The 27,789-nt window shown below is 43.7% G+C and overlaps 1 protein-coding gene and 1 long non-coding RNA gene across 2 annotated transcripts in view; both read right to left on the bottom strand.

The window, feature by feature from the left end:
* LOC112072112 (CD209 antigen-like protein C) overlaps nt 1-27,789 on the bottom strand; it is a 166,535-nt gene that overhangs the window by 21,654 nt on the left and 117,092 nt on the right. The window lies entirely within an intron of this gene.
* On the bottom strand, nt 3,117-12,217 carry LOC139024733 (uncharacterized). The gene is made up of 4 exons (XR_011476085.1): nt 11,912-12,217; nt 11,674-11,816; nt 3,616-3,710; nt 3,117-3,391 (listed from the first exon to the last, which is right to left on the bottom strand). It is a non-coding gene; the product is annotated as an uncharacterized lncRNA (long non-coding RNA).

Below are 27,789 nucleotides of genomic sequence, written 5' to 3'. Positions count from 1 at the left end.
CTACTAAACATCATTCATATACTTTTAAACACCGAGTGGTCAGTAAACTTGCGCGAGTGTACATGCCAAAACCATATCAAACAATGGATAACGTACTAAAATCATCCTTACCCATTCAAGTGACTGTGGGAGGTGAGCTCACTCAACCATCAACATGATAACTACTAAAAATCATCACTTAACCATTCAGCACTGTATCCAACCATCAACATGATAACTAACTTAGAAATCACACTTAACATTCACAGCATGTATCCAACCATCAACATGATAACTACTAGAAATATCACTTAAACATTCAACATTGACACTTAATCCTTCTAAATCATCACTTAACCACTGCATAACCATCAACATGATAACTTACGAGAATCATCACTTAAACCATATCAGCACTGTATCCACACATCAATATGATAACTACTAGATCTCACTTAACCATTCAGCACTGTATCCAACCATCAACATGATAACAACTACTAGAAATCTCACTTAACCATTCAGCACTGTATTCCAACCATCAACATGATAACTACTAGAAATCACACTTAACATTCAGCACTGTATCCAACCATCAACATGATAACTACTAGAATCATCACTTAACCCATTCAGCACTGTATCCAACCATCAACATGATAACTACTAGAAATCATCACTTAACCATTCAGCACTGTATCCAACCATCAACATGATAACACTAGCCATCATCACTTAACCATTCAGCACTGTATCCAACCATCACATGATAACTACTAGAAATCTACACTTAACCATTCAGCACTGTATCCAACCATCAATGATAACTACTAGAATCATCACTTAACCATTCAGCACTGTATCCAACCATCAACATGATAACTACTAGCCATCATCACTTAACCATTCAGCACTGTATCCAACCATCAACATGATAACTACTAGAAATCATCACTTACCATTCAGCACTGATCCAACATCAACATGATAACTACTAGACATCATCACTTAACCATTCAGCACTGTATCCAACTCAACATGAATAACTACTAGACATCATCACTTAACCATTCAGCACTGTATCCAACCATCACATGATAACTATTACCATCATCACTTAACCATTCAGCATGACTAAACACATGATCACTAACGCATGACTATACACATGATCACTAAACTCAGCAAAAAAAACGTCAACTGCAATTATTTTCAGCAAACTTAAAATGTGTAAATATTTGTATGAACATAAGATTCAACAACTGAGACATAAACTGAACAAGTTCCACAGACATGGAATAATGTGTCCCTGAACAAAGGGGGAGTCAGAATCAAAAGTAACAGTCAGTATCTGGTGTGGCCACCAGCTGCATTAAGTACTGCAGTGCATCTCCTCCTCGTGGACTGCACCAGATTTGCCAGTTCTTGCTGTGAGATGTTACCCCACTCTTCCACTAAGGCACCTGCAAATTCCCAGACATTTCTGGTGGGAATGGCCCTAGCCCTCACCCTCCGATCCAACAGGTCCCAGACATGCTCAATGGGATTGGGATCCGGGCTCTTCGCTGGCCATGGCAGAACACTGACATTCCTGTCTTGTAGGAAATCACGCACAGAACGAGCAGTATGGCTGTTGGCTATGTCATGCTGTAGGGTCATGTCAGGATGAGCCTGCAGGAAGGGTACAACATGAGGGAGGAGGATGTCTTCCCTGTAACGCACAACGCTGAGATTGTCTGCAATGACAACAAGCTCAGTCCGATGATGCTGTGACATACCGCCCCAGACCCTCCACCTCCAAATCGATCCTGCTCTAGAGTACAAGCCTCGGTGTACGCTCATTCCTTCGACGATAAACGTAAATCCGATCATCACCCCTGGTGAGAAAGAAAAGTGACTCGTCAGTGAAGAGCACTTTTTGCCAGTCCTGTCTGGTCCAGCGACGGTGGGTTTGTGCCCATAGGCAACGTTGTTGCCGGTGATGTCTGGTGAAGACCTGCCTTACAACAGGCCTACAAGCCCTCGGTCCAGCCTCTCAAAGCCTATTGTGGACAGTCTGAGCACTGATGGAGGGATTGTGCGTTTCTGGTGTAACTCAGGCAGTTATTGTTGCCATACTGTACCTGTCCAGCAGTTGTGATGTTCAGATGTACCGATCCTGTACAGGTGTTGTTACACGTGGTCTGCTACGGTGAGGACAATCAGCTATCTTAAGCATCTCACAGTACGGACATTGCAATTTATTGCCCTGGCCACATCTGCAGTCCTCATGCCTCCTTGCAGCATGTCTAAGGCACGTTCACACAGATGAGCAGGGACGATGGGCATATTTCTTTTGGTGTTTTTCAGTCAGTAGAAAGGCCTCTTTAGTGTCCTAAGTTTTCATAACTGTGACCTTAATTGCCTGCAATCTGTAAGCGTAAGTGTCGTAACGACCGTTCCACAGGTGCATTTCCATTAATTATTAATGGTTCATTGAACAAGCATGGGAAACAGTGTTTAAACCGTTTACAATGAAGATCTGAAGTTATTTGGTTTAATCTTTGAAAGATAGGGTTCGGAAAAGGGGACGTAAATTTTTTTCTGAGTTTAATAGCCATCATCACTTAACCATTCATCATGGCCATCAACGTGATAGCTACTAAATATCATCACTTAACCATTCATCATAACCATCAATATGATAACTACTAGACATCACACTTAACCAGTCATCATGACATCAACATGATAACTACTTGTCATCATCACTTAACCATAAGTATGCCATCAACATGATAACTACTAGTCATCACCACATAACCATTCAATCATGACCATCACCATGATAGCTACTAAATCATCACTTAACCATTCAGTATGACCATCAACATGATAACTACTAGTCATCATCATTAACCATTCAGTATGACCATCAACATGATAACTACTAGACATCATCACTTACCAGTAAACAACAAGAGACAGAGACAGAGACAGAGACAGAGACAGAGACAGAGAGAGAGACAGACAGAGACAGAGACAGAGACAGAGAGAGAGACAGACAGAGACAGAGACAGAGACAGAGACAGAGACAGAGACAGAGACAGAGACAGAGACAGAGAGAGAGGAGAAAGAGAGAGAGAGAGAGAGAGAGAGAGAGAGAGAGAGAGAGAGAGAGAGAGAGAGAGAGAGAGAGAGAACGAGAGAGAGAGAGAGAGAGAGAGAGAGAGAGAGAGAGAGAGAGAGACAAAAGCATCTTAAGCCTATCACAGGGATAACCAATAATTACGGTGTGATTGGTTTCTCACAGACCCAGTGTTTTGGAATACACGGTCCATCCTTCCAGCTCTTCAATGGGTCTGTTGCTGTCTGTGAGATCTCAACACAAGCCTTGTCATTGAGGTTATTAGGTTCCCCTTCCATCCAATACCTATAAACCACACAGTGAATCAGAGTTGAAACATCATAGAGAATCAGTCCGTTAACCTCGTCACCAGGCTTTACTGCTACCATTTGAGAGAGAGAGAGAGACAGAGAGAGAGACAGAGAGAGAGAGAGAGCTGGCTGGAGATGAAGTTATCAAACTGTAAAAATGATCATTGCAACAACAGAGAAACAGATAGTAAAAGAAATTCAGAACTGTCAATCACTCACGTAGGTGTAAATGGTGTGTTGTTAACCCACTCCCAGATTCCGTCTTTTTTATAAGTACCAATCCAGACATTCTTCTTAAATTCATGAATGAATATCTATAATATAAATTTGGAAGAAAAACAATGGCCATTATTTGATCTCCACGGCAAAGACATACATAATAGTAGTAGTATGATAGTAGTAGTAGTAGTAGTATAATAGTGGTAGTATAATAGTATTATTATCATAGTAGTGGTATAACAGTAGTAGTATAATAGTACTTTTACTTCACAATATTCCTGAAGATAATTATATACTTTTTACTCCAGAAATTTTCCCTGACACCCAAAAGTACTCGTTACATTTTGAATGCTTAGCAGGACAAGAAATGTGTCTGATTCACACACTTATCAAGAGGACATCCATGGTCATCCCTACTGCCTGTGATTTGTCAGACTCACTAAACACAGGCTTTGTTTGTAAATGATGTCTGGGTGTTGGAGCATGCCCATGGTTATCCGTAAATAAAAAAAACAAGACAATTATGCTGTTCGGTTTGCTTTATAAGGAATTTGAAATCATTTAGACTTTTACTTTTGATACTTAAGTATATTTAAAATCAAATACTTTTAGACTGTTACCCAAGTAGTATTTTACTGGGTGACTTTCACTTTTTTTTCAGTCCTTTTCTATTAAGGTATCTTTACTTTGACAATTGGGTACTTTTTCCACCACTGCTGGAAAAGTAAGTAGAAAGTAAAAGTACACATTCCCAAAATATCATGATAGTAGTAGTATAATAGTAATGGCATAATAGCAGTAGTAGTAGTACTACTGTACTGTAGCTAATTTCCCCCCAATTTCCCCCCAATTTCAGACACCTCGAGCTGAAAACTTAAATGGACTTGAAGAAGATAACGGTAAGTTTTGCGACTAAATACACCCTTCTAGCTAGCTGACCACTGATTTTCATTACAATTTATTAAAGTTGAGTTAGGTTATGAGAGTTTTCAAAAAAGTACTATATACAGTATATATATATATATACACATTTTGAGGGAGACTGTATGTTGTAAACTTTTTATCTCTGAAATATAGCTAACGGCATTGCTAATATTGCTAGATTGGTCACTAAATGTTGATAAAACTGCTTAGTAACCAAAGAATAAATGAGTTTAAGTGTAAGATAATACATTTCACAAAAACAGCTGAACATTGTCAAGCTTTACCGTAACAAAATTGTTTTTGATACGGTAAATTGTCGTCTGACGGGGTCATTTCTACTTTGAACCATGCACTTTTTGACACCTATCACTGTATGCTGTGTTTCATCTTACAACACCTACATAGAGGCAGTATTTTGGACGGTAAAAGAGTGGCTACATTGACGGGGACCTGTTAAAGAAGTGGTCTGAGTACTTCAATAAGCATACAGTGAAAGAGCGCCCTCTCCTTCTTCTCTTCGATGGGCACAAGATCCACGTGGACCCGGAGGTGATGGCGTCAGCACTAAGGGAAGACTTCTTTGTCTTCCACCACACTGCACCTATGCCCTGTAGCCTCTGGACGTGGCATAGTCTGGCTTTTTAAAGGCTGAGTTCTCCAAGGTAGCTGGAGAKCTCAGCCATGTTGACCACTCCTACATGGTAAACAAATCAGAATTTGCCAGAGTATTCCGCTACCCGTCCCAGCGCTGCAAGGACATGCGCTATGTGGTGGAAGGGTTTAAGAAATGTGGCCTCTTCCTTTTTGACCCTTCAGCCATTGAAAGGTCCCGTCTAATGCCGTCTTGGTCCCTACCGGGTCCCACCACCGCCTCTCCTTGAATAGCAGCACTGTMTCGTCCACCAGCACCTCCTCCCCAGCGACCACAGGAGGACCCCCAGCCCCTGCTCCAGTCCCAGCCCTAGCCCTAGAAGAGCACCCCTTAATAGAGGGGCTGATAGCGAAGGACCTGGGGCACATCCTAACTGTCCTGAAGTATCGGCTATACCGATACAGAAGACTCCCAGTTGTTGCCGCATGCCTCACCGGGGAGGAACACACATGCCAGTGGCAGGAGAGGGGTGAGAAGGAGAGGGCCGAGGCAGAGGAGAAAGGGCATCGGGCACCCCTCAGAACACAGAGGGCACAGGAGAGGGCTGCTATGCATGAGACCATTGATACCATCGCCTCTGCTGGACGCCTCACAGGAATCCCTCCTGACAGCTGCGTCACCACCGCCAGTGCCTCCCAGTGTATAACACCTGTAGGAGCCGCTGGAGCCTCTTGCTGCCGAAGTAGACCACGTGCCTGTTCTCTCAGCCACACCACTGTCGGTCCTTCAACCCCACCACCACAAACACAAGCTCCTCCAAGCCATTGTCAGCGGTTTCATCCACCACCACGATGCACACCACCCCCCTGTCTGTCACCACTGAAGCMGCCTCCTCTGGACCAATTACTTCCTCCATCTCCTCTAGTCACACCACCACAGCAGCCTTGTCTGGTGTCCCTGCCCCCTGTAATTTTAATACAGCCACCTCCATGAACGCATGCTCAATTATGAAAAAATGACTGTTTATGTTTTTTTTAAACTGCAATGTTTTAAATGTTTCTCTTTACATATCTACAGTCCATAGCACCAGCTCTCAAGGCATGTCTACCTCCTCCGAAACTTCTGCAGCTTCCTCCAGAGGTATTGATGTAAAAAGTAGAAAATTGTTTTCATGAAACATGCTCTGTCTGACACGACTGTTTCTCTCTGCAGCACAGAAAAGGAAGAGAACAGCTCCAGCAGCCACCTCTGTCACTCCACCCATGGCTCCACCCTCAGGTACTTCATCATCTGGTTGTTTTTCTCTCTCAGTTGTGTCAATTACTAGTATTGCTGCAGTACTTCTACATTTGCAAACCATGTTAATCAATTTAATTATAATTTTTTATAAAACAAGACACCACCTGCAGTGCTCGCTGCTGAGAGCGTTATCTGCTTGCAAGCTCCCCACAGGAGTGTGAGTCCGATGTGCCATGGGTGTGCTGTGACTGACAGCACTGGTTCCACTGCAGGTTTCATTGTGATTTCTATGACAATATAGGGATGGAGGTCAACATTTAATTGTTTGTTTTCATATACAATTATTTATTAGAAAAAAAATCTTCTAAATTATGTGTAAAATATAATTTATATATTTCTTCAACGCATAGGACAGACAGCTGATCGTCCTCGCAGTGGCAGACCACGTGTAACAACACCTGCACAGGATCGGTACATCGGAACATCACACCTGCAGGACAGGTACAGGATGGCAACAATAAKTGCCCGAGTTACACCAGGAACGCACAATCCCTCTATCAGTGCTCAGACTGTCCGCAATAGGCTGAGAGAGGCTGGACTGAGGGCTTGTAGGCCTGTTGTAAGGCAGATCCTCTCCAGACATCATCGGCATTAACGTCGCCACCGTCGCTGGACCAGACAGGACTGGCAAAAAGTGCTCTTCACTGACGAGTCACATTTTTTTCTCACCAGGGTTGATGATCGGATTTGCGTTTATCGTCGAAGGAATGAACCTACACTGAGGCCTGTACTCTGGACTGGGATCGATTTGAAGATGGAGGGTCTGAGGCGGTGTGTCACAGCATCATCGGACTGAGCATGTTGTCATTGCAGGCAATCTCAACGCTGTGCGTTACAGGGAAGACATCCTCCTCCCTCATGTGGTACCCTTCCTGCAGGCTCATCCTGATATGACCCTCCAGCATGACAATGCCACCAGCCATACTGTTACGGCTCTCGTTTGTAGAAGGAGTGGACCAAGGCGCAGCGTGGTAGCCGTACATCGTCTTTTTATTGATGACACCAAAACAAAACAACAAAGACAAAATAACGAAAGCGCACAGTTCTGTAATGCTAAGAAACTATACAGAAAACAAGATCCCACAACTGAAGGTGGGAAAAAGGGCTGCCTAAGTATGATCCCCAATCAGAGACAACGATAGTCAGCTGCCTCTGATTGGGAACCATTCCCGGCCAACAAAGAAATATAGAAACTAGAATGCCCACCCCAACCTAACCAAATAGAGAAATAAAAAGGCTCTCTATAGTCATGGCGTGACAGTACCCCCCTCCCCAAGAAGGTGCGGACTCCGGCCGCAAAACTTGACTCAATAGGGGAGGGTCTGGGTGGGCATCTATCCTCGGTGGTGGCTTCGGTTCGGGATGTAGCCCCCGCTCCGTAAGCTGATCCCACCGCTTCTGTGGGACCGGACCGTGGGATCGTCGCCGGAAACTCCGGACCATGGATCGTTGCCAGAGGAACCGGATCGTGGATCATCGCCGGAGGCTCTGGACTGGGAACCACCGCTCGAGGCTCCGGACTGCAGATCGTCGCCGGAGGCTCTGGACTGGGAACCGCCGCTCGAGGCTCCGGACTGCAGATCGTCGCCGGAGGCTCTGGACTGGGAACCCCCACTGGAGGCTCTGGACTGCAGCTTGTCGCTGGAAACTCTGGATTGCAGATTGTCGCTGGAGGCTCCGGACTGCAGATCGTCGCTGGAGGCTCTGGACTGGGAACCCCCGCTGGAGGCTCTGGACTGCAGCTCCTCGCTGGAAACACTGGACTGCAGATCATTGCTGGAGGCTCCGGACTGCTGACCGTCGCTGGAGACTCCGGACAGAGGACCATTGATGGAGACTCCGGAGTGCGGACCGTCGCTGCAGGCTCCAGGCGGGGGACCGTCGCTGGAGGCTCCGGGCATGGATTATCACTGGAGGCTTCGTTCCATGGATCATTACTACAGGCTCCGGGCCATGGATCATCACTGGAGGCTTCGTGCCATGGATCATCAATGGAGGCTTCGGGCCATGGATCATCACTGGAGGCTTCGTACGTGGAGGCGGAACAGGTCTCACCGGACTGAGGAGACGTACTGGCAGCCTTGTACGTGGAGCTGCCACAACGCGTCCTGGCTAAATACCCACTTTAGCTCGGTGAGTGTGGAGAGCTGGCACAGGACGCACTGGGCTAAGAAGGCGCGCTGGAGGAATAGTGCGTATAGCCGGTGTACGATATACTAGGCCGTGGAGGCGCACTGGAGGTCTAGAGCGTAGAGCAGGCACAACGCGTCCTGGCTGAATACCCCTGTAGCACGGCAAGTGCGGCGAGCTGGCACATGCCGCACTGGGTTGTGCTGGTGAACTGGGGATACCGTGCGTAGAGCTTGCGCAGGATATCCTGGGTTGAAGAGACGCACCGGAGACCAGGAGCGCTGAGCCGGCACAATCCGTCCTGGCTGAATGCCCACTCTAGCACGGCAACTGCGGGGAGCTTGCACAGAGCGCACCGGGCTGTGGATGCGCACTGAAGGCACYGTGCACAGAACCGGAAAACGTGGCACTTGAACCGTGACCAACTCCTCATTGTGTTTACAGGGAGTTGGTTCTCATTCACCCCTTAGTTCCGTTCGTTCCGCTCGCTGCACTCGCCAACCCGTGTGCCCCCCCCACAATTTTTGGGGGAGGCTGCCTCTCTTGCTTCCGTCCTTGCCGTGACTCCTGGTATCGCCGCCGTTCCTCACTCGCTCCTTCCGCCTGTTTCCACGGCAGGCTCTCATGCCCTGCCATTACCTCCTCCCATGTTCATGATGTCCTCCACTCCGGGGCACGCTGCTTGGTCCGTTGTTGGTGGGATCTTCTGTTACGGCTCTCGTTTGTAGAAGGAGTGGACCAAGGCGCAGCGTGGTAGGCGTACATCGTCTTTTTATTGATGACACCAAAACAGTTCTGTAAGGCTAAGAACCTAAACAGAGAACAAGATCCCACAACTGAAGGTGGGAAAAAGGGCTGCCTAAGTATGATCCCCAATCAGAGACAACGATAGTCAGCTGCCTCTGATTGGGGACCATATCCGGCCAACAAAGAAATATAGAAACTAGAATGCCAACCTCAAATCACAACCTGACCTAACCAAATAGAGAAATAAAAAAGCTCTCTATTGTCAGGGCGTGACACATACGGCTCGTTTTGTGCATAATTTCCCTCAAGACAGGAATGTCTGTGTTCTGCCAAAGAGCCCGGATCTCTAACCCATTGAGCAAATCTGGGACCTGTTGGATCGGAGGGTGAGGGCTAGGGCCATTCCCCCCAAAAATGTCAGGGAACTTGCAGGTGCCTTGGTGGAAGGGTGGGGTAACATTTCACAGCAAAAACTGGCAAATCTGGTGCAGTCCATGAGGAGGTGATGCGCTGCAGTACTTAACTTCTTATGGCTGAAATCCTGGTAACGGGATCGATATGACAACAGCCAGTGAAAGTGCAGGGCGCCAAATTCAAACAACATAAATCTCATAATTAAAATTCCTCAAACATACATGTATCTCATACCATTTTAAAGGTAATCTTGTTGTTAATCCCACCAAAGTGTCCGATTTCAAATAGGCTTTTCAGCGACAGCACCACAAACGATTATGTTAGGTCACCGCAAAATCCAGACAAACACATAATTTTCCCGGCAAAGATAGGAGTCACAAAAAGCAGAAATAGAGATAAAATGAATCACTAACCTTTGATGATCTTCATCAGATGACACTCATAGGACTTCATGTTACACAATACATATATGTGTTGTTCGATAAAGTTAATATTTATATACAAAACCTCAGTTTACATTGGCGCATGTTCAGAAATGCTCCCAAATATTCCGGGAAAATTGCAGAGAGCCACGTCAAATAACATAAATACTCATCATAAACTTTGTGAAAGATACATGTTTTACATAGAATTAAAGATACACTTGTTCTTAATGCAACCGCTGTGTCAGATTTCCAAAAGCTTTACGGCAAAACACAATATTCAATAATCTGAAAACAGCGTTCAGCCACAAAAGCAAGCCATACAGTTACCCGCCAAATTGTGCAGTCAACAAAACTCATAAAAAGCATTATAAATCTTCACTTACCTTTGCTGATATCGCCGGAATGCACTCCCAGGACTCCCACTTCCACAAGAAATGTTCGTTTTGTTCGGTAATGTCCATCATTAATGTCCAAATAGCTACTTTTGTTAGCGCGTTTGGAAAACAAATCCAAAGTCCCTAAGCGTGTTCACTAAAAGCTGACGAAATGTCCAAAGTTACGTAACAGTCAGTAGAAACATGTCAAATGATGTATTGAATCAATCTTTAGAAGGTTTTTAACATAAATCTTGAATAAGTTCCAACCGGAGAATTACATTGACTTCAGATGAGCGATGGAACGAGCTCCCTCTCATGTGAACGCGCATGGTTAGAGCATGGTCAGGTCATGCCAGACCTGACTTATTCCCCTCTCATTCGGCCCCCTTCACAGTAGAGGCATCAGACAAAGTTCCACAGCTTTGACATTAGTGGAAGCCGTAGGAAGTGCAACACATCGCATATCTCGCTGTGATTTCAATAGGATCTTGGTTGAAAATCGACCAGCCTCATAATTCCCACTTCCTGTTTGGATTTTTTCTCAGGTTTTTGCCTGCCATATGAATTATTTTATACTCACAGACATCATTCAAACAGTTTTAGAAACTTCAAAGTGTTTTCTATCCAATATGAATAATAATATGCATATATTAGCAACTGGGACTGAGGAGCAGGCAGTTTAATATGGGCACCTCTGGGCACCTTTCATCCAAGCTACTCAATACTGCCCCTGCAGCCATAAGAAGTTAATGCAGCTTGTGGCCACACCAGATACTGACTGTTACTTTTGATTTTGACCCCCCCTTTGTTCAGGGACACATTACTCCATTTCTGTTAGTCACATATCTCTGGAACTTGTTCAGTTTATGTCTCAGTTGTTGAATCTTGTTATGTTCATAGAAATATGTATTTACACATGATAAGTTTGCTGAAAATAAACACAGTTGACTGTGAGAGGACTTTTCTTTTTCTGCTGAGTTTATATAATTTCATGCAAACTTTTGTTTCTGAGAGGAAATGTATTAAAAAAATTGACAGTGATTTGAACATTTGCAATGCAGTTGGTTATACATGTTGAATACTAATCAGAGAAGTAGATGATAATAAAGAAACTGTAGTATTGTAGTATTAATAATGTATTATCTATTACCTGTTCTTCTCTGCTGTTTATAATAACCAACTCTCCTCCCATTGTTCTGCACTCCCTCTGACCGGCCCCAGATGTGTTCATTGTGGAGGAGAGATAATAACAGCTGGTGCCAAACTTCCACCATCCAGCTAGACAGGGTTTCTCTGAGATGAACACATCAGAACAGCAGGCATTCAAAAGTCTACAAATATACTACATCTCTTCTATGTACTAAATTAAATGAATCAACTCCACTCACCATAGAACCTAACCCTGGTCTGTAGCTGATCTCTCTCTTCAGTCATGTTGTTGTAACTGGTCTGTAGCTGGTTTCTCTCTTCAGTCATGTTGATGCAACTGGTCTGTAGCTGGTCTCTCTCTTTGGTCAGGGTGTTGTAACTGGCCTGTAGCTGGTCTCTCTCTTCACTCAGAAGGCTGTTGCTGGCCTGAAGCTGGTCTCTCTCTTTAGTCAGAAGGCTGTTGCTGTCCTGTAGCTGTTCTCTCTCTTTAGTCAGAAGGCTGTTTACGTCCTGTAGCTGTTCTCTCTCTGTTGAGTAGTGATGACCAATGACTCCATCCGTAAAAAGGAAGAGTTAATTAAAAATGTAATTTCCTCACCATTGATGATTAAGTAGGCTACTTAAGTCTCAGTGACAACATACTAAACTTACAGTAGATAGACAGGCCTATGATCCCAGCCAATAAGAGAACACACAGCAGCCCCAGACACACTGCAGCAATTCCAGAGGGTCTCTTCCACCACTGAAAATGCACTAAATCACAAATTGTTAAAGTAAGTAAAGTATTCTTTGGTAATGTGTTTTACTGTATCATCCAGGATTGGGACAAATAAAGCTATAACAATACAATATATATTAATATCACCTGTTCAATGTGTGTAATTTGTGGCTGTGTGTAGATGTGTGTGGTGTGTGTGTGTGTGTGTGTGTGTGTGTGTGTGTGTGTGTGTGTGTGTGTGTGTGTGTGTGTGTGTGTGTGTGTGTGTGTGTGTGTGTGTGTGTGTGTGTGTGTGTGTGTGTGTGTGTATCTTACCGAAGCAACAATCCATCTCTTGACTGGTTTGAAGCTCTCTACGTTGCCATATAATTGGCCATCAATGTCTGTGTTCTTCATTGCATCAGGCTCATCGTCTTCAAATCCATCTGAGTTTCCATAAACTCCCTCTGACATCTTAACACAAATACAGTAACTTCTACTTCTAAACTCAACTCTATAATGTAGTCTGTAGCTGTGTCTTCTCCCTGCACTGTCCTGCGTCTGTGTGATTACTGTAGTGACACTATTTTTAAACGTTCAACCACAGTGAAGGGGAAACTGGTCACCACGTGACTTGAACCAGCCTTAGTTCCTAATTGAACATGTTTTTTTCCCAGTGTTCATCAGTTTTAAACATGTGATTCAACTAAGTGATAATATACTACATGATATGACTCTATATCATGCTATATGATGTATGTGTGGGTCACAGGGTCCCAATTTTGGATACTTCACATATAACCTACATATATCCTGACTAAATGTACAGCACCACAGCCTTCAAATGGAGAGACACTTATGTCTTGCACTCTGTGACCGGCGGTGCAGGGGGAAGTTGCCACAAGACACTGATCTTAAGTCTGTTTTGAATTCCACCACAAATGGTAAAGTTAGGATTTTGGGAGGGAAACCTGATTCTAGATCTGTATCATATAGGCTCTTTGTTCTATTATGCTGAATGTGAAGAGTTACTCAGAATGAAAAAGCAGAAGTTCTGACAACATCTCCATAGTTTCAGATTTAATAGAATAGAAAGAATAAAAACCCTTCACATGTTTATGACAAAACGTTCATATTTCCACCCTGTCTTTTAGTACAACATAACATATACATACTGGTTACATCTAATGACACAACTCTCTCTGCACTGATTCCACTGTTCCACATGACATCTACCAATCATTACTATTATAACAACTCTACAGCTCTACTCTATTCCACAGGAGGAGAGAAAGCATCACACAGACCCTTAGATACAGGACAGAGTCAAAGGTGCCCCCTGGTGGACGTAGTACTAACTACAGGTGCAGCTGTTGTGTTGGTGACAGAGACCTGGGTAGATGTAGTACTAAACTACAGGTACAGCTGTAGTGTTGGTGACAGAGACCTGGGTGGATGTAGTACTAACTACAGGTACAGCTGTAGTGTTGGTGACAGAGACCTGGTAGATGATAGTACTAACTACAGGTACAGCTGTAGTGTTGGTGACAGAGACCTGGGTGATGTAGTACTAACTACAGTACAGTGCTGTAGTGTTGGTGACAGAGACCTGGGTGGATGTAGTACTAACTACAGTACAGCTAGTGTTGGTGACAGAGACTGGGTGGATGTAGTATAACTACAGGTACAGCTGTAGTGTTGGTGACAGAGACCTGGGTGGATGTAGTACTAACTACAGTACAGCTGTAGTGTTGGTGACAGAGACCTGGGTGGATGTAGTACTAACTACAGGACAGCTGTAGTGTTGGTGACAGAGACCTGGGTGGATGTAGTACTAACTACAGGTACAGCTGTAGTGTTGGTGACAGAGACATGGGTGGATGTAGTACTAACTACAGGTACAGCTGTAGTGTTGGTGACAGAGACCTGGGCACAGTTTCCCAAAGCATATTAAGGCTAAGTGCATCTTAGAACAATAGGATTCCTGTGGTAATAACGATGGAGCCTTAAAATGCTTTGTGAAACGGGGCTTGGGCTGTTAGAGCTCCCTACCATCTCAACAGAGTCCTTCATTGAGCCCTGAGACACACCCACATTGCCTGTCCACCACCATCAGTTCCACCTCCTTTGAAGAGCAGGTGGTGCTGCAAGCCTCCCGGGTCCCATTCTCGGCCCTGGGGCCCAACACCATAGAAGTGTTCAGGGTCCCGTTGCCTTGGCATAGGGTGACACAGACGATGCCTGTCCAGTTGACCACGTGGTCAGGTTGGCAGAGATCTGCCAGTAAAGAGACGCTGCAGTCAGCCGGGTGGACGAGGGGGGGGGGGGGGGGGGGTCACCTGGAGGAAGGGGATATGGAACAGACAGAGAGAGAGAGAGAGAGACAGTTGGGAGAGAGTGAGTGGTTAAGAGAGAGAGAGACAGCGCTTAGTCAGACAACTGAGAGAGTGGTAGTGGTTGTGGTTGTTGTGGTTGTTGTGGTGTAGTGGTGGTGGTAGTGTTAGTGTCGGTTGTGGTGTGTAGTGGTGGTAGTATTGGTAGTTGTGGTGGTTGTGGTGGTTGTGGTGGTATAGTGGTTGTGTCGTTGTGGTTGTGTCGGTTGTTGTGGTAGTGGTGGTGGTTGTGGTGGTGGTGGTTTGTGGTGGTGGTGGTTGTGGTGGTGGTGGTTGTGGTGGTGGTGGTTGTGGTGGTTTTGTTGGTAGTTGAGGTGGTAGTGTTGGTTGTGTGGTAGTGGTGGTAGTGGTGGTAGTGGTGGTAGTGGCGGTAGTGGCGGTAGTGGTGGTTGTGGTGGTCAAGTCAAGTTTATTTTTATATAGCCTTCGTACATCAGCTGATATCTCGAAGTGCTGTACAGAAACCCAGCCTAAAACCCCAAACAGCAAGTAATGCAGGTGTAGAAGCACGGCGGCTAGGAAAAACTCCCTAGAAAGGCCAAAACCTAGGAAGAAACCTAGAGAGGAACCAGGATATGAGGGTGGCCAGTCCTCTTCTGGCTGTGCCGGGTGGAGATTATAACAGAACATGGCCAAGATGTTCAAATGTTCATAAATGACCAGCATGGTCAAATAATAATCAGGAGTATATGTCAGTTGGCTTTCATAGCCGATCTTAAGAGTATCTCTACCGTTCCTGCGGTCTCTAGAGAGTTGAAAACAGCAGGTCTGGGACAGGTAGCACGTCCAGTGGACAGGTCAGGGTTCCATAGCCGCAGGCAGAACAGTTGAAACTGGAACAGCAGCAAGGCCAGGTGGACTGGGGACAGCAAGGAGTCATCATGCCCGGTAGTCCTGACGCATGGTCCTAGGGCTCAGGTCCTCTGAGAAGGAGAAAGAGAGAGAGAAGGAGAGAATTAGAGAGAGCATACTTAAATTCACACCAGGACACCGGATAAGACAGGAGAAGTACTCCAGATATAACCAACTGACCTTAGCCCCCCGACACATAAACTACTGCAGCATAAATACTGGAGGCTGAGACAGGAGGGGTCAGGAGACACTGTGGCCCATCCGATGATACCCCCGGGCAGGGCCAAACAGGAAGGATATAACCCCACCACTTTGCCAAAGCACAGCCCCGCACCACTAGAGGGATATCTTTCAACCACCAACTTACAGTCCTGAGACAAGGCCGAGTATAGACAACCCAGACAGGAAGACCACGTCTTGTAACTCAACCCACTCAAGTGACGCACCCCTCCTAGGGACGGCATGAAGAGCACCAGTAAGCCAGTGACTCAGCCCTGTAATAGGGTTAGAGGCAGAGAATCCAGTGGAGAGAGGGGAACCGGCCAGGCAGAGACGCAAGGGCGGTTCGTTGCTCCAGGCCTTTCCGTTCACCTTCACACTCCTGGGCCAGACTGCACTCAATCATATGACCTACTGAAGAGATAGTCTTCAGTAAAGACTTAAAGGTTGAGACCGAGTCTGCGTCTCTCACATGGGTAGGCAGACCATTCCATAAAATGGAGATCTATAGGAGAAAGCCCTGCCTCCACTGTTTGCTTAGAAATTCTAGGGACAATTAGGAGGCCTGCGTCTTGTGACCGTAGCGTACGTGTATGTATGTACGGCAGGACCAACTCGGAAAGATAGGTAGGAGCAAGCCCATGTAACGCTTTATAGGTTAACAGTAAAACTTGAAATCAGCCCTTGCCTTACAGGAAGCCAGTGTAGGGAAGCTAGCACTGGGAGTAATATGATCAAATTTCTTGGTTCTAGTCAGGATTCTAGCAGCCGTATTTAGCACTAACTGAAGTTATTTAGTGCTTTATCCGGGTAGCCGGAAAGTAGAGCATTGCAGTAGTCTAACCTAGAAGTAACAAAAGCATGGATTAATTTTCTGCATCATTTTAGGACAGAACATTTCTGATTTTTGCAATGTTACGTAGATGGAAAAAACTGTCCTTGAAACAGTCTTGATATGTTCGTCAAAAGAGAGATCAGGGTCCAGAGTAACGGCGAGGTCCTTCACAGTTTTATTTGAGACGACTTTACAACCATCAAGATTAATTGTCAGATTCAACAGAAGATCTCTTTGTTTCTTGGGACCTAGAACAAGCATCTCTGTTTTGTCGAGGTTAAAAGTAGAAAGTTTTCAGCCATCCACTTCCTTAGGTCTGAAACACAGGCTTCTAGCGAGGGCAATTTTGGGCTTCACCATGTTTCATTGAAATGTACAGCTGTGTGTCATCGCATAGCAGTGAAAGTTAACATTATGTTTTCGAATGACATCCCCAAGAGGTAAAATATATAGTGAAAACAATAGTGGTCGTAAAACGGAACCTTGAGGAACACCGAAATGTACAGTTGATTTGTCAGAGGACAAACCATTCACAGAGACAAACTGATATCTTTCCGACAGATAAGATCTAAACCAGCCAGAACTTGTCTGTGTAGCCAAATTTGGGTTTCCAGTCTCTTCAAAATAATGTGTTGATCGGTGGTATCAAAGGCAGCACTAAGGTCTAGTAGCATGAGGACAGATGCAGAGCCTCGGTCTGACGCCATTAAAGGTCATTTACCACCTTCACAAGTGTAGTCTCAGTGCTATGATGGGGTCTAAAACCAGACTGAAGCATTTCGTATACATTGTTTGTCTTCAGGAAGGCAGTGAGTTGCTGCGCAACAGCTTTTTAAAAAACATTTTGAGGAGGAATGGAAGATTCGATATAGGCCGATAGTTTTTTATATTTTCTGGGTCAAGGTTTGGCTTTTTTCAAGAGAGGCTTATTACTGCCACTTTTAGTGAGTTTGGTACACATCCGGTGGATAGAGAGCCGTCTATTATGTTCAACATAGGAGGGCCAACACATGAAGCAGCTCTTTCAGTAGTTTAGTTGGAAAAAGATCCAGTATGCAGCTTGGGTTTATGAGGCCATGATTATTTTCATCATTTGTGTCAAGAGATATAGTACTAAACAGTTAAGTGTCTCTCTTGATCCTAGGTCCTGGCAGAGTTGTGCAGACTCAGGACAGCTAGGCTTTGGAGAATACGCAGATTTAAAAGAAGAGTCCGTAATTTGCTTTGGTGGTGGTGATGGCGGCTGTGGTGGCGGTTGTGTGGTTTGTGGTGGTACTGGTGGTAGTGGCGGTTGTGGCAGTTGTGGCAGTGTGGCAGTTGTGGTGGTGGTGGTTTGGGTTGCTGTTGGTGACGGTTGTGGAGGTAGTGGCCGTTGTGGCGGTTATGGTGGTGGTTGTGGTGGTGGTGGTTGTGGTGGCGTTGTGGCGGTTTATGGTGGTGGTTGTGGGTTGGTGGTTGTGGTGGGTTGTGTGGGTGTGTGGTGGTAATGGTGTAGTGTCGGTTGTTGTAGTGGCAGTTGTGGTGGTAGTGGCGGTAGTGGGTGGCGGTTTGTGGTGGTTGTGTGTGGGGTGGTGAGCGTTGTGGTAGTGTCGTTGTAGGGGTTGTGGTGGTTGTGGTGGTTGTGGTTGTGGCAGTGGTGACGGTTGTGTGTAGTTCGGTTGTGGTGGTTGTTAGGTCGGTAGTGACAGTAGTGGCGGTTGTGGCAGTTGTGGCAGTTGTGGTGGTAGTTGTGGTTCTGGTTGTTGTGGTGGAAGTGGTGGTAATGGTAGTGGTTGTTGTAGTGTTGGTTGTGGTGGTAGTGTCGGTTGTGGTGGTGGTTGTAGTGGTAGTTGTGGTGGTAGTGGTGATAGTGTCGGTTTTTGTAGTGTTGGTTGTGGTAGTAGTGTTGGTAGTGTTGGTAGTGTCTCTTGTGGTATTGTCGGTTGTGTGATTGTGATGGCGGTTTTGGTGGCGGTTGTGGTGGCGGTTGTGGTGGTTGTTGTGGTTGTGGTGGTGTTAGTGGTGGTTGTGTCGATTGTGGTGGTAGTGGTGGCAGCCATCTCTGACCAGCAGAGCTGGTAACTTACACCAACAAAGTCCTTTCAAATCAATGACCAGAGAGACGATATGAGGAAATCGGGCCCAATTTAGAGTTTTGGAACATGGCTCTTACCTTGTTGACAAAGGAGAGACGCAGGACGGCGTAGTTCATTGTAAAGTTTTGGAACATGACATTTACCTTGCTGACAACAGAGAGACGCAGGACAGCGTAGTTTAAGTCTGTGGCTCCAACAGAATCGATGATCAGGGTGACGTCCGTTCCCGACAGAGTGCTGGCAGGCGCTATGAGGGTCACCATGGAGATGCTGGTGGGGAAGGAGGAAGTGAAGTTCGTTGATGTCTCGGACGGTAAAGGTTCCTCCACTACATTTCACCAGAACACTCGGGGCCCTGGTCCAGAGGAAAAGTGTGCACTTTCAGACCCAGACAGAGAGTTCTACAACAGGAAACCAACTGACCGTAACAGAGATGCTGGAAGTCTTTATCTGAGTGGAGGCCTGTCTATGGAAGAGGCTAGGTGATGATTTGGTGGTGACGCTGTTGCTCTCTCCCCTCAGACGCACCAAAAAACTCCCCCTGCTGGACTCTGGCACACTACCACAATAAATAAATCCTATTTCTACACTCCTGTTCCCATGTCCAAGCTTTGCCTACATTTGGTGTATCATTTTACTGCAATAAGTGTTTAATTATGCAGGAGTTGATTTTAATGCTATATGAGAGGTTATAGTTATAGGTTATAGTGTGTCCAGATTTCAGTTTCTATTTAACCCATCTAAACAGTAGGCTACAGTTCCCCTTGATGTGTCATACGCCTATTTGAAGTCCCATCTTATGACTGACAAATTTGTGTAGCACCTCACAATCATCACATATAACATAGCATAACATAACACTGCTATCATACTCTTTTACCACTTCACCAAATATTTTCCAAACATGACTTTTCTGGCCCTGCCTTTGCTTTATCTTCAACTCTCCTTTCGCAGCTTTTGTCTTATTGAATTAAACTTAAAAAGTGTAATTTATGCCTCCATGGATTGACGTTAACTTTTTCTGACAAAAAAAGCATTAAATAAAACCAGACAAGGTAATAAAAAAAACAACAACAATGTATAAAAAAAAGCTAATTTAAAAACGACAACGTAATTAAAATAAGGAGGAGAAAATGTCCGCTGGTGACTCACCGGGGAAAGAGCCAGTGTTTCTGGCTTGTCAATAAATGTGAAGTCCTGCTATTTTATCAAATCAATTATCTGTAATTATCATTACCTGATTAAACTAATCATGTAAATTAAATTAACTAGGAAGTCGGTCACAATGGAAGAATTTCTTTATATATATATATCTCCCGAATCCACTCTTAAAGATCTGAGATATTTTATATCAATAGCAGTCAATCAGTCATTAATTATTCTTATTACCTTTGTCAGTCTCATCTGAACGTCGTAAATTGTTGGTTATCTGCATGAACCCAGCCTCTACTTTGAATAATCCATACACCAATTGACTCAATTATTTATTTACTAACTAATTAAACAATTACATAATATACAATACATAATAACATTATACAGTAAAATACCATCCCTAGTGGACTAAACAAGACAAAACAGTTTGGTTATAACACAGTACAATCAGTGAGAAGAGAAGGGGGTTTTGGAAGAAAGNGCTGTTGCTCTCTCCCCTCAGACGCACCAAAAAACTCCCCCTGCTGGACTCTGGCACACTACCACAATAAATAAATCCTATTTCTACACTCCTGTTCCCATGTCCAAGCTTTGCCTACATTTGGTGTATCATTTTACTGCAATAAGTGTTTAATTATGCAGGAGTTGATTTTAATGCTATATGAGAGGTTATAGTTATAGGTTATAGTGTGTCCAGATTTCAGTTTCTATTTAACCCATCTAAACAGTAGGCTACAGTTCCCCTTGATGTGTCATACGCCTATTTGAAGTCCCATCTTATGACTGACAAATTTGTGTAGCACCTCACAATCATCACATATAACATAGCATAACATAACACTGCTATCATACTCTTTTACCACTTCACCAAATATTTTCCAAACATGACTTTTCTGGCCCTGCCTTTGCTTTATCTTCAACTCTCCTTTCGCAGCTTTTGTCTTATTGAATTAAACTTAAAAAGTGTAATTTATGCCTCCATGGATTGACGTTAACTTTTTCTGACAAAAAAAGCATTAAATAAAACCAGACAAGGTAATAAAAAAAACAACAACAATGTATAAAAAAAAGCTAATTTAAAAACGACAACGTAATTAAAATAAGGAGGAGAAAATGTCCGCTGGTGACTCACCGGGGAAAGAGCCAGTGTTTCTGGCTTGTCAATAAATGTGAAGTCCTGCTATTTTATCAAATCAATTATCTGTAATTATCATTACCTGATTAAACTAATCATGTAAATTAAATTAACTAGGAAGTCGGTCACAATGGAAGAATTTCTTTATATATATATATCTCCCGAATCCACTCTTAAAGATCTGAGATATTTTATATCAATAGCAGTCAATCAGTCATTAATTATTCTTATTACCTTTGTCAGTCTCATCTGAACGTCGTAAATTGTTGGTTATCTGCATGAACCCAGCCTCTACTTTGAATAATCCATACACCAATTGACTCAATTATTTATTTACTAACTAATTAAACAATTACATAATATACAATACATAATAACATTATACAGTAAAATACCATCCCTAGTGGACTAAACAAGACAAAACAGTTTGGTTATAACACAGTACAATCAGTGAGAAGAGAAGGGGGTTTTGGAAGAAAGATTAAGGAACATTGGTCTTTATCAGACCTGGGAAGCTATTCTCACATAAATACATATGCCACTAACTATTGCTCATTCGGAAAAGCAATGCTTATTGTTTACGTGAAGTTGGTGATGTGAGGCTCTGGTTTGCCCAGTCGATGTCACCCTGTCCTTTGTGGATACTTCCGGGTCGTCATGTGAGAAGTTGGTCTGGTCTGAGAGGTTCATCTCACTCTGGAAATTGGTTCACGTCGGTCAGTGTTCTCCTACTAGATTTGCTACCTTTCCAGCTGCAGTCTGTTAGGCTGTCATCTAGGACTCACTTCTTCTTGAGCGATCAGTAATTCAGAGTTCATACCATTTCAAGTATAGAGCAAGCTCCCACGTTTCCTGGCTTATATGGTTGACATTAGAATTAGCCCTTTTAAACGTGAGGACAAATCCTCACGGTATTCGGAACTGACGTGGCTTTGGGTCACAGGCCTTTTATAGAAATGTAGAAAAGGGGTTGGTTCATAATTTCCAACCAATGCCTATTCACTTGGGCTACTACTGACTTAGTTAAACTTTACAGGGAAGATGATTTTCTCATTTTAAAAGTTAACATCACATTACATCATTTCGCAAATAGTTTCATCTCTACTCATTCATTTTATACAGGAATTAGATGCAAACGTCATAACTTCGACAGCTGTATAAACAGAGTTAGGGTAATGTGGCTGTATTGTCTTTCATGAGGTCACAAACATGAAACAAAACGGACCGGGTCGTAGCTGGTTTCCCTGGGATCATTTACACATTCTCCAAAATAGGAATATTGTTCAATTCTCTTTACAGTGCCAATATGAAGGCTGTATTTGAATGGCTGCATTTGAAATGTGGTTGCCTGTTTTGGTAACTCTGCCAGAGCTGGTTAGTTAGCCAGTGGACTGAACATGTTATTTCCCATAGAGTTCCAGTACTTGATCCTAGTGTGGTCTGACTGGTGTGTATGTGTTGTAATTCCCAGCTGGCCCTCACGGCGACACCACCCTCCTCTGAGATCTTTGTGTTCACTGATGCTCCTGCTAAAGACACTGCACTGTAGAGCACACACACACACACACACACACACACACACACACACACACACACACACACACACACACACACACAACACACACACACACACCACACACACACACACACACACACACACACACACACACACAGGAACCAGTGGAGGCTGGTGGGAGGAGGTATAGGAGGACAAGCTTATTGTAATGGCTGGATTGGAATACATGGAACACATCAAGTATATGGAATCCACACGTTTGACCAAAATGTCATTCCAGCCACTGCAATGAGCCCATCCTCCTATAGCTCCTCCCACCAGCCTCTATTGACTGTCACCACCATCATAGAGAGCACCAAGTTTGTGGTTACAAGGGCTTTCAATACTGTTTTTCTTTCTGTCTTTCTGTTCTTTCTCTCTCGTTCTCATTTTGTCTCTCTCTCTCTCTCTGACACTCTTCTCTCTCTCTCTTTCTCTGCATCTCAATGTACAGTCGTGGCCAAAAGTTTTGTTCAGATGTTACTATGGAATACTGAAGTATAATTACAAGCATTTCATAAGTGTCAAAGACTTTTATTGACAATTACATGAAGTTGATGCAAAGAGTCAATATTTGCAGTGTTGACCCTTCTTTTTCAAGACCTCTGCAATCCGCCCTGGCATGCTGTCAATTAACTTCTGGGCCACGTCCTGACTGATGGCAGCTCATTCTTGCATAATCAATGCTTGGAGATGTGGGTTTTTGTTATTCCACCCGCCTCTTGAGGATTGACCACAAGTTCTCAATGGGATTAAGGTCTGGGGAGTTTCCTGGCCATGGACCCAAAGTATCGATGTTTTGTTCCCAGAGCCAGTTAGTTATCACTTTTGCCTTATGGCAAGGTGCTCCATCATCAAGGCATTGTTCATCACCAAACTGTTCTTGGACGGTTGGGAGAAGTTGCTCTCGTTGGGACCATTCTTTATTCATGGCTGTGTTCTTAGGTAAAATTGTGAGTGAGCCCACTCCCTTGGCTGAGAAGCAACAACAGTCAGTCTTTGTTGGCAAGTTACATATAAGCACAACATCAAATGCTCATGTTTGACTGTTACATATGATATTTAATATATGTTAACAGTTAGCCTTTGTTCTTCATTTCCCCTCTATGATCTATATCTTCCTGGTATGACAGTGTCCTGTCCATCATCACAAATAGCAAGTCCTGTTCCCTGAGCAGGAGGACTGTGTTGAGATATACTCTGGACAAGATGACCATGTAGAGACATGAAATGGTTTAAATTGTGCCGCAGAAAATGCTTTAACAATAACCACTGTAACAATCTCTCACACTCACACAAATACGCACACAACTACGCACACAAGTTTTCAAACTTGTAAACATTTTTGTATTATTATAGCCACAACTTCCCGTGTAATTTTGTTGATACTTCCATAGAGTTAAGACCTACAGCAGTGACACAGACAGAGACACACAGATGACTCAAAAACAGAGATATCACTAGAAGCTGAGACTTAACGTATAGAGGACTTGCAGTTGACGTACGACGCCTCCTGGCGGCCATGTTGGAAGACCACCACATTAATTCTAGATGCAGAGACTTAATGTATAGTAGACCTACATAGAAAGAAAGACCCAGGCATTGTTAAAGATGTCAAAGGTCATCTATGCTGAACCAGATATGAACAAGAAGGTCAAGTTTGACAGAGGTGAGATGACAGAGGTGAGAGGATTGTGGATATCTACGTCAGTGCAGACACCCTGAGAGACGGTGAGACCAGCACCAAGAGAGAAGAGACAGKYGACACTGCTCCTAATAATGGACCAGGAGACCAGCAAACAGGTAACACACACACACAAAACATAACACTATATTGTGTGTGTCCACACTGCCTGATTGCTCAGAGAAGAGGCCCTTCCTAGTTGTTGCAGTGTGTCTGGGGCTATTGTGTGTTTTACTGGCTGGGATCYTAGGCKTGTCTGTCTACTGTGAGTTTGTGTCCAAGTTCATTGCTTATCACYTAGTTGTAAGAAGTGCTGGATACTAAGCCTATTWACCTGGAGTTTAGCTAGTAACTATGTGTTTATACTTTGTAGATAATAGAGCCATCAAAGAGTCTGAGGATAAAAGGAACAACTTGTCACAGAGTTTTTCCCTTTATAAGACTAACGCAACTGCAGAGAGAGACCAGCTACAGTCCAGATACAACAACCTGAATGAAGAGAGAGACCAGCTACAGACCAGATACAACAACCTGACTGAAGAGAGAGACCAGTTACAGACCAGATACAACAACCTGATTGAAGAGAGAGACCAGTTACAGACCAGCTACAACAACCTGACTAAAGAGAGAGACCAGTTACAACAACCTGACTAAAGAGAGAGATCAGCTACAGACCAGCTACAATAACCTGACTAAAGAGAGAGACCAGTTACAACAACCTGACTAAAGAGAGAGGCCAGTTACAGACCAGCTACAACAACCTGACTAAAAAGAGAGATTGACAGCTACAGACCAGCTACAACAACCTGACTAAAGAGAGAGACCCAGTTACAACAACCTGACTAAAGAGAGAGACCACCTTCTGAGACCAGCTACACAACTTGACTGAGGAGCGAGATCAGCTACAGACCAGCTACAAACAACCTGACTAAAGAGAGACCACCTACAGACTAGCTACAACAACCTGACTAAAGAGAGAGACCAGTTACAACAACCTGACTAATGATAGACAACCTACAGACCAGCTACAACAACCTGACTTCAGATAGAGACCAGCTAGTTCAGTTATGATCTGTTTTAGTGAACCACTTCTTCTTTATTGTTATTGATGATAACAACGTCTCAAATAACTCTGCTGCAGAGAGAGACAAACGTCTCAAATAACTCAGAGACCAGTTACAACACCCTGACTAAAGAAAGACGAGTTACAGATCAGTTATAACAACCTGACTACAGAGAGAGACCAGCTACAGACCAGTTACAACAACCTGACTACAGAGAGAGACCAGCTACAGACCAGTTACAAAAATCTGACTAGAGAGAGACTAGCTACAGAGGGAGAGAGATGGTACTACATCTTCACCAGACCAAAACCTGGACAGCAGACAGGACTGTATCAAGAGAGTAATAGACCTGGGGGCTCATTTATCAATACTACATTAGAACTGAATTTAGAATGTTGGTATGAATAGAAACAGTTAGATTTATCAAAACAATCCTACCACCATCACACCAATAGGAGATAACCTTTGAAAAATACCAAATTGTTCTCAGCCTCAGTGCTCTTGCACAACCTTGGCTAGTTGGATATTGAAATGCCTCTAATTAACCATATAGAGTCAAAATAAACCCTTTAAAGCCTACGGGAATATACAACGCCGTACATGYTATAGGCTACAAAGSCACAACCAAAKGAACCTTAGAATGATAATAATCCWGACTGTAATACAGGTGCTAGTMTCAGAGATTGAGGTCAACCAACAMGTTTTATTTGTCTCACTCAGTTGTGGTTTGACCAGTAAAAATAAAAACATAGCTACAAAGAGAGGACCAGTAGGACAATTCAAGTTGCTTTWGCAATGGCACATTTACTTGAAATGAGTAGTCAACACTCACCAATAAGGTATCCATCCTCAACAGCTCCCTACTGTAGGTGTATAGGCCAACATGAACAGAATGAACGAGTGTGCATTCCAACTGGCCACCTGCCAGCACATTCAGCAGCGCTGTTTTGTTGTCATGTAACCTATCACCTGCACATTAAGAGTGTAAGCCTTTTCTGTTCACATAGTTGAACTGGTTTTGGCATGGGGATGGGGATGTGGGTGCCGTCTATTGATCAATTTGTAATCGGAAATCCATTGATGGCAAAAAAAACAATTGATTTCAACCTGTTACACGATGACTTATGGAAATTGTATGTTACAGTTTATTTTGCTGATGACTAAATCCAAAACATTGGCTCATAAAGGGATGTCGGATGCCAAATCGCCAAGCTCCTGCTGAAAAGTGCCGGTTGCCAAAAACCTGAGGCTGGATGGCACTTGATGTGCAACGGACTGGCATGTTTTTGCCTTTCTTAGGTAGGTCTTAAATCCTCGAAAAGATCCAATATGATTGGTTTGGGGAATTATATATGATGAGCCAATCTGTACTTTCTGTAAAAAAAGTGTAAATGCAGTAAATGCATTAGACACAACATGTAATGCAGTGTGTGACAAACCTTCTAACAGAGCAACATCAGGCATCTCATCTCTAATTCCATTTCCATTATCTCAGTCTTAGAGTATTTCTACAATGTTTTCACTTTAACACGTGTCTCTAATTGAACATATTACCCTACTTTATATTGATTATTATCGTAACAAATGCACTGATGTGATAAAATTATATTTAGTCTGTCAAGATCTGTTTGCAATTAATTCACAGTGGAAGTAGAACTCACATTTATACTCAAACAGCAATTTCAAGCATTTATTTTCCCCATTCCTTGACAAGCGTTCCCTTATTCCACCACTTGCACACTCACTGTTCCTGACAAATGGTTATGTCTGTGTATAATAATCAAGGCAAAATTCTATAAAGCTTCAGACTTTGGTGGAAAATGACGCTACGCGTGGTTCTAACCAATTGTGTCTTGGTCTGCGCGTTGAATGAACGGCCTCTGGTGATGATTAACAGAGAACAGGAAAGGCTCGTCGAGACAGAGAGCTGGATCGCGGTTCTGGGACTAACATTCCCTGGTCAGTAGTGTATTTTGATTTTACACATACAGACCCATTTGTAGTTAAACTACAATCTTTCTACACAGCACTGTACTTCTGTCCACCTTAACAAGAGAGCTGGATGCGCTGACTGACATGAATGAACGAGGAGACCTGGAAATGGGGACACACACCAAGCACATAATTGGTTTGTATTGTGCTATGAAAATGTTTCCTACTTATTTCCTGATTGTAACTGTTGGAAGTCCCAGATACTGTTTTACCTTCAAGAACGGATAGTCGATTTGTTAGTTCACACATCATCAGCATCCAACATAGGAGTCAGTACAACGACTCTTTGTTAAATGATGTTTCACACTCATCCAGATTCAACATGGAGTTCAGTACAGGGACAGATCAGTTGTTAAATGTGGTTTTCACACATCATCAGTACAACATTCTGGAGTCAGTAACAACAGACTCATTGTTAAATGTGTTTCACACATCTCAGATACAACATGGAGTCCAGTACA

The sequence above is a fragment of the Salvelinus sp. IW2-2015 genome, unplaced genomic scaffold (genome assembly GCF_002910315.2).
Source record: "Salvelinus sp. IW2-2015 unplaced genomic scaffold, ASM291031v2 Un_scaffold1826, whole genome shotgun sequence".
NCBI lineage: Eukaryota > Metazoa > Chordata > Actinopteri > Salmoniformes > Salmonidae > Salvelinus > Salvelinus sp. IW2-2015.
Note: the sequence above shows the minus strand (reverse complement) of the source record. Positions and strands in the feature narration are given on the sequence as shown.